Here is a 10,932-nt window from a genome sequence, read left to right on the forward strand (position 1 = left end):
TCGTTTGTCTTTGGCAAATTGAAATTTGGGAAAGTCAAGGATTTAACAATTAAATCAAGTCTGTCGCTATATAAACTTATTGCCAGTGGCGAAGTGTCTATATATGTAACCGTTATTACCATTACAAACAGTTGAAAATCTTGAAAATAAATATTTAGTGACTACGGGGAAATAATGTTATTTATTTTCTACCGATAGCAATAAGTAATTGTAATTTGGTAAATAGGAAATTAGCAGTAATAATATAATACTATCGCGGTATACTGCACGGTTTTTATGAACGCGATAAACTCACTTGTTACCATTTTTTGTTACTCACTTATTAGTAGTAGTTAGGCTACTGGCTACAAATAATACTGTGCTTACAATTCATTATACACAGATCGCTGCATAATTAATCTACTTGAAAAGTCACTTTACTTGTATAATTTTGAAGACAGTAATAACAATAAATCTATACCTATATCCTGGTCCAGATGGTTTCCTTAATTCTTCCTAAGGTCCTGTCCTAGCTTGTGCAAGCCTTTGCATATTTTGTACAACCAATATTTGCTTAGCGGAATTTTTGCCATTGTCTGGAAAATAGCTCAAATTGTGTGTGTATTGAACTCTGGAGAAATACATTCTGTCCAAAATTACATGCCAACTTCCTTACTTAGTTAATCTCGTAGGTTATTTAAACTTATGCTATTTAAGCAATTACTTTTTAGGGTCAAAAAAAGTTATCGACGTTAACCAACCAACCAAGAAAGAAGGCAACAACCAATTTATTACCATTATTTAATTGTAAATGAAAATATGGAAAAAGGTCTGGAAACATGTGCCTTATACAACAACTTTTCCAAGGCTTCTGATAAGGTTCGTTACCCCATACTTTTTATAAAGTTGGAGAATTTCGGTGGGCACGAGTCCTACTCAAACTGGTCATTAATGAAGTAAAGTCGCCTTGTCCTATCGTAACTTCATGAATAACGTAAGGTTCTCATTTGGGACCAATATTTTTAACATTAATTCTCAAAAAAAAATATTTACAGGCATTTCAAATTTCTTCATTTACATATCATGCATTCGAACCGTTATATATCTCTAGGAATTTCAAATATGTGCAATCAATGTCTTTTATCCTCGTCCAGGTAATTGACGTAATTGTTCATCTCTTCCAGGGAGTTAAAATTTATGTTCAAGGGACAAAATCAACATGCTGAACGGAGATAGACTGCAAGAACAATATATTAGAGAGAGGCAAGTAGGTTACTGTAATTTTAACGGACTTGAAAAATACAAATTCAAACTTAAAATACACCTTGGTATTGAAATGACATTGGAGAATAGTTTCAAGGCTTAAGTGTCCCTAATACAATTTGTTGAACGCTATTTTTCGTTTCAATTAAAATTGTGAGATATCAACAATTATGGATTAAAATAAGACACTTATAAAATCAACAATAAATGCCATATTTATGTGTAACTCCTTTATATCCACTTTTATCTGTTTTAAACCAAATTTGCAGATTTTTTATTTTCTATGACTGAAATTCGAAGGACGAATGGAGGACTGAACGGATACCTGGCCATGTTTGTTTCAAAATATTTGGTATTTAATCTAGCGTGCCATAACTATGTAATAATAAAAAAGGACAAACGTAGGCTTGGACCAAGTTTATTGGATAAGAAAAGACAGTTAATTTAATCAGGCGTTCTTCATCTTCTTTTTTAATGACGTCAAATGCCTGAAAGAAGTTATTAATTTCTTCTTGTACAGGCAGTTGCTTTACAAAAGCCCTCGCTTTTTCTCAATATCATTAAGTGCCTGGAAGAAATGATTGATTTGTCGGTTTAAAAATAGTTGAATTACTAGGGCACACATCCGTTCTTCTTTTTCTACATTAACTCCTCCATATTTGCGTTCTTCGTTTTATACCAAGATTGCAAATTTCTTATTTTTTTAAGGCTTTGGAGGCCATTCGAAAGTCGGACGGAGAACTAAACGGTGCACACCTGACCATGTTTGTCTTAAAATATATCTCTCGTGCCACGACTTTGGTAAAACAGGCGGGTGGATTTGGAAAATGTTTTTTCTTAGCCTACTTAAAGGTACTTGAATTAGCCTTGGGTTTTTTTCTCCTTCTTCTTTATTGTTACAGTTAGGAGAATACACAATCCATACCAAATGCAGAACATCTAACTCAACAAGCTTTAATAAACTTAAGTAATTTAGGATCTATCGTTAAAATATTGTTGACTATGGTAATAGGCTTCTGCAATAAGCAACCTTGACTTTCCTTCTAAAACTCTTTGACTGTTTCAAGTATATGTAGAGAAGGTAGTGTAAGAATTTTATTTGTAATAAAAGGTGGCTTACAAAAAATCTTCAGTTTGGCTTTATTGATGTACCTAATGGCCCTTTTTTTCTCAAAAGCATAAACCATAAGAGAAATGGATTTTTATTAATGCAAAATAAGCCTAAGTCACAAAACATGTTACCAAAATTTTCTATTTTGTTTTCAACACGTGTTTCGCTAAGAAAATTAGCATCTTCCGGAGTAAATTAAAACTGCTTACAAGAGGTCTTATGCACTAAAAAATAGAGCGAAAAATTCAATGAAATTGCGGGAGTTTCAAGTCACATACAAAATAATATTATTAAAGTCATATCTACATTTATGATTGATGAAATTAAATTAGAAATTTCCAAAGCGAGTTTGTAGCGCTTATATTGGATGAAAAGACCCATGTTGCAAGCCAGTTGCAACTTTCGGTTGTATTTAGATATATATGCCCCGACTATGATGTTAGTCAAAAATTTTGGAAATTTGTTAATGTTAGTGAAGACCGTTTCAGCGTTTGTTTATTCTGTTAAATGAGTTTCACTGCTGAAATAATTTAATTGCACAGACTTGATGGTGCGGCAGTAATAAGCGGGCAACAAAAACTGAAATTCTTAAATTAATTTTCTTTTGTCAGTTTTATAGAAAATTTAATTTTTTTTTTAAAACTGTGTTTTGTTCGCAACATAGTATATATTCTGATATGATATGGAACTTTTGATGACTTTTAAATAGCCAAGTTGTCTTCTATTTATCTTGAATAAATATATATTATAAACACAAAAACATTTTACACAGCTACATTTTACAAATTTAAAAAATAAAATAGATTTACGAGGGAAAAATTGCTTTATAAAAACGTTACCTTGAAATGTTTATTGCAGGGTCTTAAAGATCCACCAAAAAAAGCCATTTTTCAAGATTTAGTCGGGTCCATTAAGGCAAGTCTGCCATTTAAAATATGTAGAGCTCAGCACCTTTGCCGGAAAAGCGTGATAAATTTATTTTGATGCAGCGAAATTTCGTTATTTTTGTGCCAGCTAAGGGTACCCAAATTATCTTTTTTTCAATATGTGTTAGCTAAAAATAAAAGGTTTTAAAGAACTAACAAGCGTTTAAAATAGAAGTTAATTTAAAATTAATGGGATGCATTGAGAGTCAGTCAAATATGAGAACATAAAGTTTTTTTCATTTGGATTAATTTAAAATGAAAACTCAAGGCTGCTAACGTCACAATAACTATAAATCCAAAAGAGTGATTTAATGACTAATAAGCTTATTCATCTTTTTTATTTAGTTGAATAGGGGATACACGAAAGCTAACTGATTCCTATCAAGGTGGAAGTTTTGTTTGCAAACAAACACAGTTTTTTTTGTTTTGTTGAAGCAACTTCTAAGGGCTTTTATCGGTTTTTCAAGGGTTTTCTGACATGAACTCCTGTTACTTTAGAATATAAGTCTCCTATTCTTCCTGATTAAGTTTTAGCCTACTAATAAGATGACTAAATAAAAAAGTCGGAGCCAGTATAAAAATTATTATAAAAGACAATAACTAGAAAAAAGCCCTCCTCGTAATTTTTAAAAATTTAAAGAGCTTTAAGAACCATTGATAATGCTGAAAAAAGTTAAATGTTTCAGAGATCATTTACCAAAATTAATTAAATAGTTTGAGCTTTAAATTAAAAATATTTTAGACCTTATTTATTTATTTTAAGTGATAATAAATATATTTATTATTTATTGTTTCTACTCTATTTGTAGTTACCTCGGTAATTAAATATGCGGAGTTTTTCATTCAAGAAAACATTTTCATAATCTATTTAAGGATATAAAATCATTTCAAATAGAAAATCTATATTTTATATAAAATATCGTATAAATATAAAGTATTTTTTTAGTTTAAGAAGTTTCTTACCATATCCACTGAAAATAATTCTAAAGGAAATATATTATATTGACATATTTTGTTATAAAATATTGAGTTAAGAACAACCGAAATCACGTACATAAAAACATTTCTGTGCTTTATATTCTAAGTGCCTTTTCAGATAGATTTGTTTTACATCAAGAAAAAAAAGTTCGAACTTAATACTTTTTCAATTTACCCACTGTAGCTTCTAAAAGAACCACACATTTCCTATTAATTTTAAGTGAACGTTATAGTAGAATGAAATTTAAATTTTAAATTTCGCGCTATTGTGATGTCAGAAACTCATTTTCGTTTCCGGTTAGTACTACTCCTCGACATTCAGATGGCGCAACATTCAATCGACGATTTAGTGCTCTATAGGCGTTTATGGAGGTTTCCTATTTAACCCTTTCGGCCCCAGTGGGACAAATAAATCCCAACATACATTTCAAAACATCTGCGGGGCGCTATCTGTCCCGTTTTTAATGAAAATTGTCATTAGCGGGTATTTTAAGGTTTTAACAATTTTTCGACAGGCAGCCACACGCTTTTGGTTGTTGCTTTTAGTTGACGGTTTTTGACACTGTTTTTTTACAAATTTGATAGTTTTTGTGTAGTTTTTGAAACAATCTGTTTAGGTAAGTTCAGCATATATAATAGCAAAGTATTTTGATGGTTTTTTTGTTTTGGTTTTTGCATTTTGGGTGTAATATTTGGCAATGGGATATATGTGTCCCAGTGGGTTTTCTGATAGGGTGATTTTTATCCCAATGGTATTTTACAGTATGTCAAGAAAGAAAAGTTGACTAGGGTAGAGCTTTAAGATCTTGCTAACAATTTAGAAAAGTTGTCATCCGGAAAAGACGTGCAATCCCCATATAAAGATTTTTCCTTAGAAGAAAACCCATTCCATAGTAGTGAAGAGTCCGACGGGTTGTATCAGCTCTCGGATACTTACGAGAACCTAACCCAACCCAACGACGGCGTTATTTCTGCTGAAAATTCAGATCAAGAGGCTGAAACTCCTGTTACAACTGGTAATATAATTTGGTCATTACCTACAAATACCTATGTCCCAAGACTTAGCATTCCAAATTAGTCAATGTATCATACATCCTTCAATTGCTGCAAATGCCTCCTCGCTGGACATATTTACTAAAATTTGTCCTCGAAGTTTATTTACTTTTATTGCTGAGTCTACAAACCAGCGAATCAAAATTTACAAAGAAAATAAAAAAAAGCAGACGACTTTCACTGATACAGGGGAGATTATGATTACTATTGGCTGCACATTAGTTATGTGTTTCAATAAAGTGCCAAAACTTTGCCATTACTGGTCATCGCATCCATCTTTGGGAAACAAGGCCATCAAATCGGCCATATCCAAAAACAGGTGTTTGTTTTTACTATCCAAGCTTTATTTCAATAACCCAGTCAAGCCAGAAGGGGCCAGTAAGATTTACTATGTACAAGAGCTTCTATCTTGCTTGAAATATACGTTTCAGAAATATCGATCTGACAGTACAAGTCAAAGTATTGACGAGAGCATGGTGGGCTTCAAAGGAAGATCTTCACTGAAACAATATATGCCACAAAAACCTGTGAAAAGAGGCATAAAATTATGGTCAAAAGGATGCCAAAACAGGACATACATACGATGCGGCAAGGACGACGTTGAAAGGAGCGGAACTTTGGGCGAAACTGTTGTAAAAAAATTATGTGAAACTATACAAAATCCAAACGTAGTTCTGGCCTTTGATCGATTTTTTACATCAGTCCATTTGATGGATTATCTCCAATACCCAGCTGTGGGAACAGCCATTATTACAAGAAAAGACATGCCAAAAAAATTCATCGAAAATGTCTAAGGGTGCATGCGAGTTTTTTTCAAATCAAACAAACTCTATTGCGATCAAATGGCAAGATACAAAGCAGGTTATTCTTTTGAGTAACTGCCATACCCTTGATATGACCTGTGTGAAGAGAAAAGACAAGACTGGGCAGAGAGTTGACGTACCATGTCCCACTGCTATTGCATACTATAATGAAATCATGGGTGGTGTGGATCTGGCTGATCAGATGAGTGGTGTGTATGACTTTGGCAGAAAATCATGCAAATGGTGGAAAAAAGTATTTTATCGACTTTTGATGATTGCTGTTGTTAACAGCTAGGTAATATATAATGACTTACGTCATACCCAAAAAAAGATACTCTTACTGAAATTTTTATTTACCTTATCAGAGGACCTAATCGAAGAAGGACAACAGCAACCTTCAGTCAAACTTCGAAGAAACAGTGGTGGAAGGCCATCAAAGAGATCAAAAGTAATGAAAAATGTGGGTGATCACCTTCCAATAGAAACATCAAAACGGCGAAGATGTGCTCGTTGCGCTCTTCAGAAAAAAGAACGTAGAACCACTACTATTTGTGCAATGTGCGATGTAGGGTTGTGCAAGCATTGTTTTGCGCTTCATCATTCGTCCTAAAATACTTACTTTTGCGGGTTGTCTTTTTGTGAATAAAAAAAATAAAAATTTTGAAATATAAAAATGTGTTTTTTTATGCCCCTAGGGATATTTATAAGCACCTAAAAATCCCGCTGGGATATATTTGTCCCACAATTTTTTGCTCTCCCTGTATATATTTTTTTAAATTTTAACTAGTATATATTGTCAAATGATCTCTTAAAATTCCATAACTCGCAAAAACTTCCTTAAAATCATTCAAAATAAAATTGGATCCCAAAGGGATAAGAAATATTTATTTCTGGATTTACTTAGTTATTTTAAGATGGTACAACGCATTTTACTGACGTTTATATTAAGTTAAGTGTTCTTATATCATCATCATCATCTTTGCTTATATTTACCAATACAAATGTCGTTTCTTGATATTAATAAGAAAAACTTAAAATAGAAAATAGCTCATAATCTTAATAATAATGGTACTGAACTTTTCGAATGAAACATCCAAGACCAAGACAAATTCCAAGTTGAAGTATCAAAACAGAGACATATGGAAAAAATCTTGAGAGGATTAAGGAGTAAGTTTAGTTAATAGTCTTAATAGTTTGCCACAGATCGAAAAAAAGATATGTAAAAAAAATTTTTATTAATATAAACATTCAAATAGAAAAAACTTGTATGCTCAGATTTATTTTAAAATGTTGACAAAAAACCTTTTTATCACATTTACTGAATTGCTCATAACAGGATTTTAAGGTGACACTACTTGTACAGCATCCTAAAATCTTAAAATTTAAAATCGTTTTTTAATCAAAGCAGATTGTGTAAAATACAGCCAATAACTCTTGTGCAGAATGTCAGCAAGATAAACTTTAACTGTGTGGTCTGTCAAATATTTTTCACTTATTTAAAAGTTATCTAAATAAGCATTCGATCTATCTTCTAGCATGGATAATTCTGTAGTTAAATAAATATCTTCTTTTTATAATAACATAATTTTTTTATTATGTATGTAATAATTGTCTTATTTACTAAAAGGTTCATCACCTACGATAATGTGTGGCAATTTAGTCTTGTCAGAATCAGGTAATAATTTTCCATCAAAATATTTAAAGAGTTCTTGTTAAGTTTTGTTACGAAAGATCGAAACTTGCTACATGCACCAACATCATTTGTTAATATTTAATCTCTAATTAGTCTCTTATCTCTCATTAATTAACTTTCTGAGTACTGTACGATAGGATTTAGCAAGATTTTAACTTTAACTCACCAAAAATGGAAAAAACGATTTTCCACTGATCCAGTTACAATAATTACTATTTACCTAGAAATTTAAATTTAACTTGAAAATAATTTTTTTTGATTGTGGGTTATTTTGCTTATGCTTGGCGTCATTATTAATGATAAGTGGAGATTAAATCCTGAAATTATATCCTAGCAGATTCGATTATCGTTCATCTCGGTTCTTTTTTTGAAGGACTCTGATAAGTGAAACACCTTCCTAAGTAGCCGAAAGTGGGTCATATTTTAAGGTAACATATAGTTTCCTTTCATCGTTATTTAAAACGTTGTGTATACTATGTGTACTCTTGTAAATGCTTAGACTCTCCTAAGATCTTGAGGAAACTATATTTAACTTAATAAGAGGATATTCAGCATACTGATATACTTTACAGAATTTTAAGCATGCTACTCAAGCAGTCATTTTACCTTTTTTTCAATAGAGCTTTACGACAAAGCTTTTAGATCTGCAGGAATGTTCGCTAAAAAACTGGTCTTGTCAGGTGGTGGAGTAATTAACTTCCTAAATCTTAAATTTAAATTATGATCGTCTGTTCGGTATTTAATCTTCTCTAGCAAGTAAGTAGGACATTTTTTAATTATAATTTCTTGAAATAAAACCAAAGAATGTTATTTGGGTTTTTTCGTCATATCTTGCCAGGGACAGTCATTCATTTTATAAGAAACTGTCTCGTTTCTTCTAATTTGATTGATGTATTTGAAGCAAGATTTTTGTACCCGATGATTTTTTTGTTTTTGAGTAAAATCTAGATAAAGTGAGTAAAACTCATCACAATAGTTAAACTGGCTCAAAATTAGAGTATCAGACAGCCTAATTTAAAAAAATTCCGATAGTAAATGCCTGTGAGGATAAGGTTACTTCAGTGCGGTATATGCTTTTTGTAAATAGATTTTAATATGGAATTTAAAGCGCAACTTAACACCCAGGTACAAGCCTAAGCTTTATGGTTATAAGAGATTCAACACTTGTCAATCCTTGTCTTTTGTCGAAGTCTTGACTTGTAAGAAGGTCATGATAATTTAAATGTAATAAGAGGTTCTTCAGCATACTAATGTACTTTGCAGAATTTCATGCATGCATTTAACTACAAGGAATATACTATATAAAAAACAAATCACTCTGAAATAGTTAAGAGAGAAAAAATTCATAAATTATAAAATATTTACATACATAATATTGCTATTTTATTTACTTTATAATGCCACACTACATTTTATAAAAAATGCGCTTATTAAACGGGTCTTAACACAAAAAGAAGGAAACTGAATAGCGATCATTTAAGGCTTTTCTATTTTATATAAAACATCTCATTTAATTTTGTTAAGGGGCAGAACCAAATACTGTTTGTTAAAGCTCGCTTCTTCGGATGTAACAGAATATCTCTTTGTTACTTTTTAGGGCTTCATTGAATTTTCGCAAAAGCAACATTATACTTTGTATCGGTTTTCTTATTCCGTTAAGAAAAGTAAATGTTCTGCCTTTGGGGTAAATATATAAATAAGCTGCATTGCTCATATTTTTACCTCATTATTTTGGGAAAAAAATCGGATACCACTGAAAACTTCCTTTATATCAAAAGCTGCTTTTGTATTTTCTCGGTTATTTTATTTTTGTTATAATAAATGTACAAAGTAGGCAAGACAGAACAACCATTATAATGATACTTTAAATGTTTAAAATGAATATAATAAGACATGATGTTATCCGTTTGTTAAGTTTAATATAATTCCTGACTTTTCTTATTAAGTCTGAATATTATAGAAAGTTTATTACATAAAAAACAAATAAAATATTAAAAATTCTTCGAACGCGTCCATTTAAAATTAAGAAACAAATTTCTGGCACAACCTTCAAACTTCAAACTTAATATGATCGATTACCGGAAACTAAGAGAAATACAGCCAACAAATCAAATATCCGACATTGGATTTTCTTTAAATCCAATCATATCCGACTAAGTATTATTATATTAAAGAAGGAAAACCGAAAAGATATGCCACACTTTTGTCATTAAAATACAAAGGAATTGGATGGCTCGGGGGGCTTTAATAATTTGCAAGCACATTCTTAGGGGGAGAATGGTGCCTCCGGGAACAAGGATTTTAATATAGAACATAATTAAGCGGAAACGTGATGGGATTCTCCACCCCTCGTTTTTTCGTAGAAATATTGGTGCAGTAATAAGAAGAGAAAAGCACTCTGTTTTACTTAATAATTAGGAACTTTCAAAGAGTTTTAAAGTCTACTATAATTACTCAATACTGAATGTTGTAATGCGTTCCTTTTTAATTTTCCCATCTAATTAATGTTTTTTTTAAAAGTAGATTATCTGTTGCTTCTGCTCAGTTGTATTAATGTAGAAATTACTTCCTTGTATCCAAAATTTTTATTATGTTATTATAGAGTTATGGATATAATATAGTTACCGCGTACAAATAAGTTTTCTGATTACTATTATTTATCTAAGTATCTACATTTATATGATTTTCAGCTGTATTTCTGACTTAATAAATAGGAATTTATTAAGAGTTTCTATATAAATTAAGGGTAAAGTTGTGTTACATTATTAGTTGGTTTAAAGGTAAAAAACATTTTAGTATTACTTTGGTAATTTTGATTTAATTTTTTGTGCTAAATTTAGGTATTTCAGAGCAGTAGAATAGATATCACCCCGCACAAAAGAAAGAACAGTTACTCTACTGAGCCAATAATCCCATCTTAAAATCTGCATGATAAAGTTAGTTGATTCTGGGTTAAAATGGATTGAAATTGATTGAAATTTTATTATTAAACCTAATATTTAAGTTATAAAAAATACTACAAAAAAATAGTCTCTCTATAAGGGAAGCAAAAGAAGATGGTTTCCTAACTATTTTTTTGAAAAATATGGCAAAATGTAAGAATCTGCGCATGTTTAGTTTGGGTTA

This window comes from Anthonomus grandis, chromosome 6 (assembly GCF_022605725.1).
Source record: "Anthonomus grandis grandis chromosome 6, icAntGran1.3, whole genome shotgun sequence".
Lineage (NCBI taxonomy): Eukaryota > Metazoa > Arthropoda > Insecta > Coleoptera > Curculionidae > Anthonomus > Anthonomus grandis.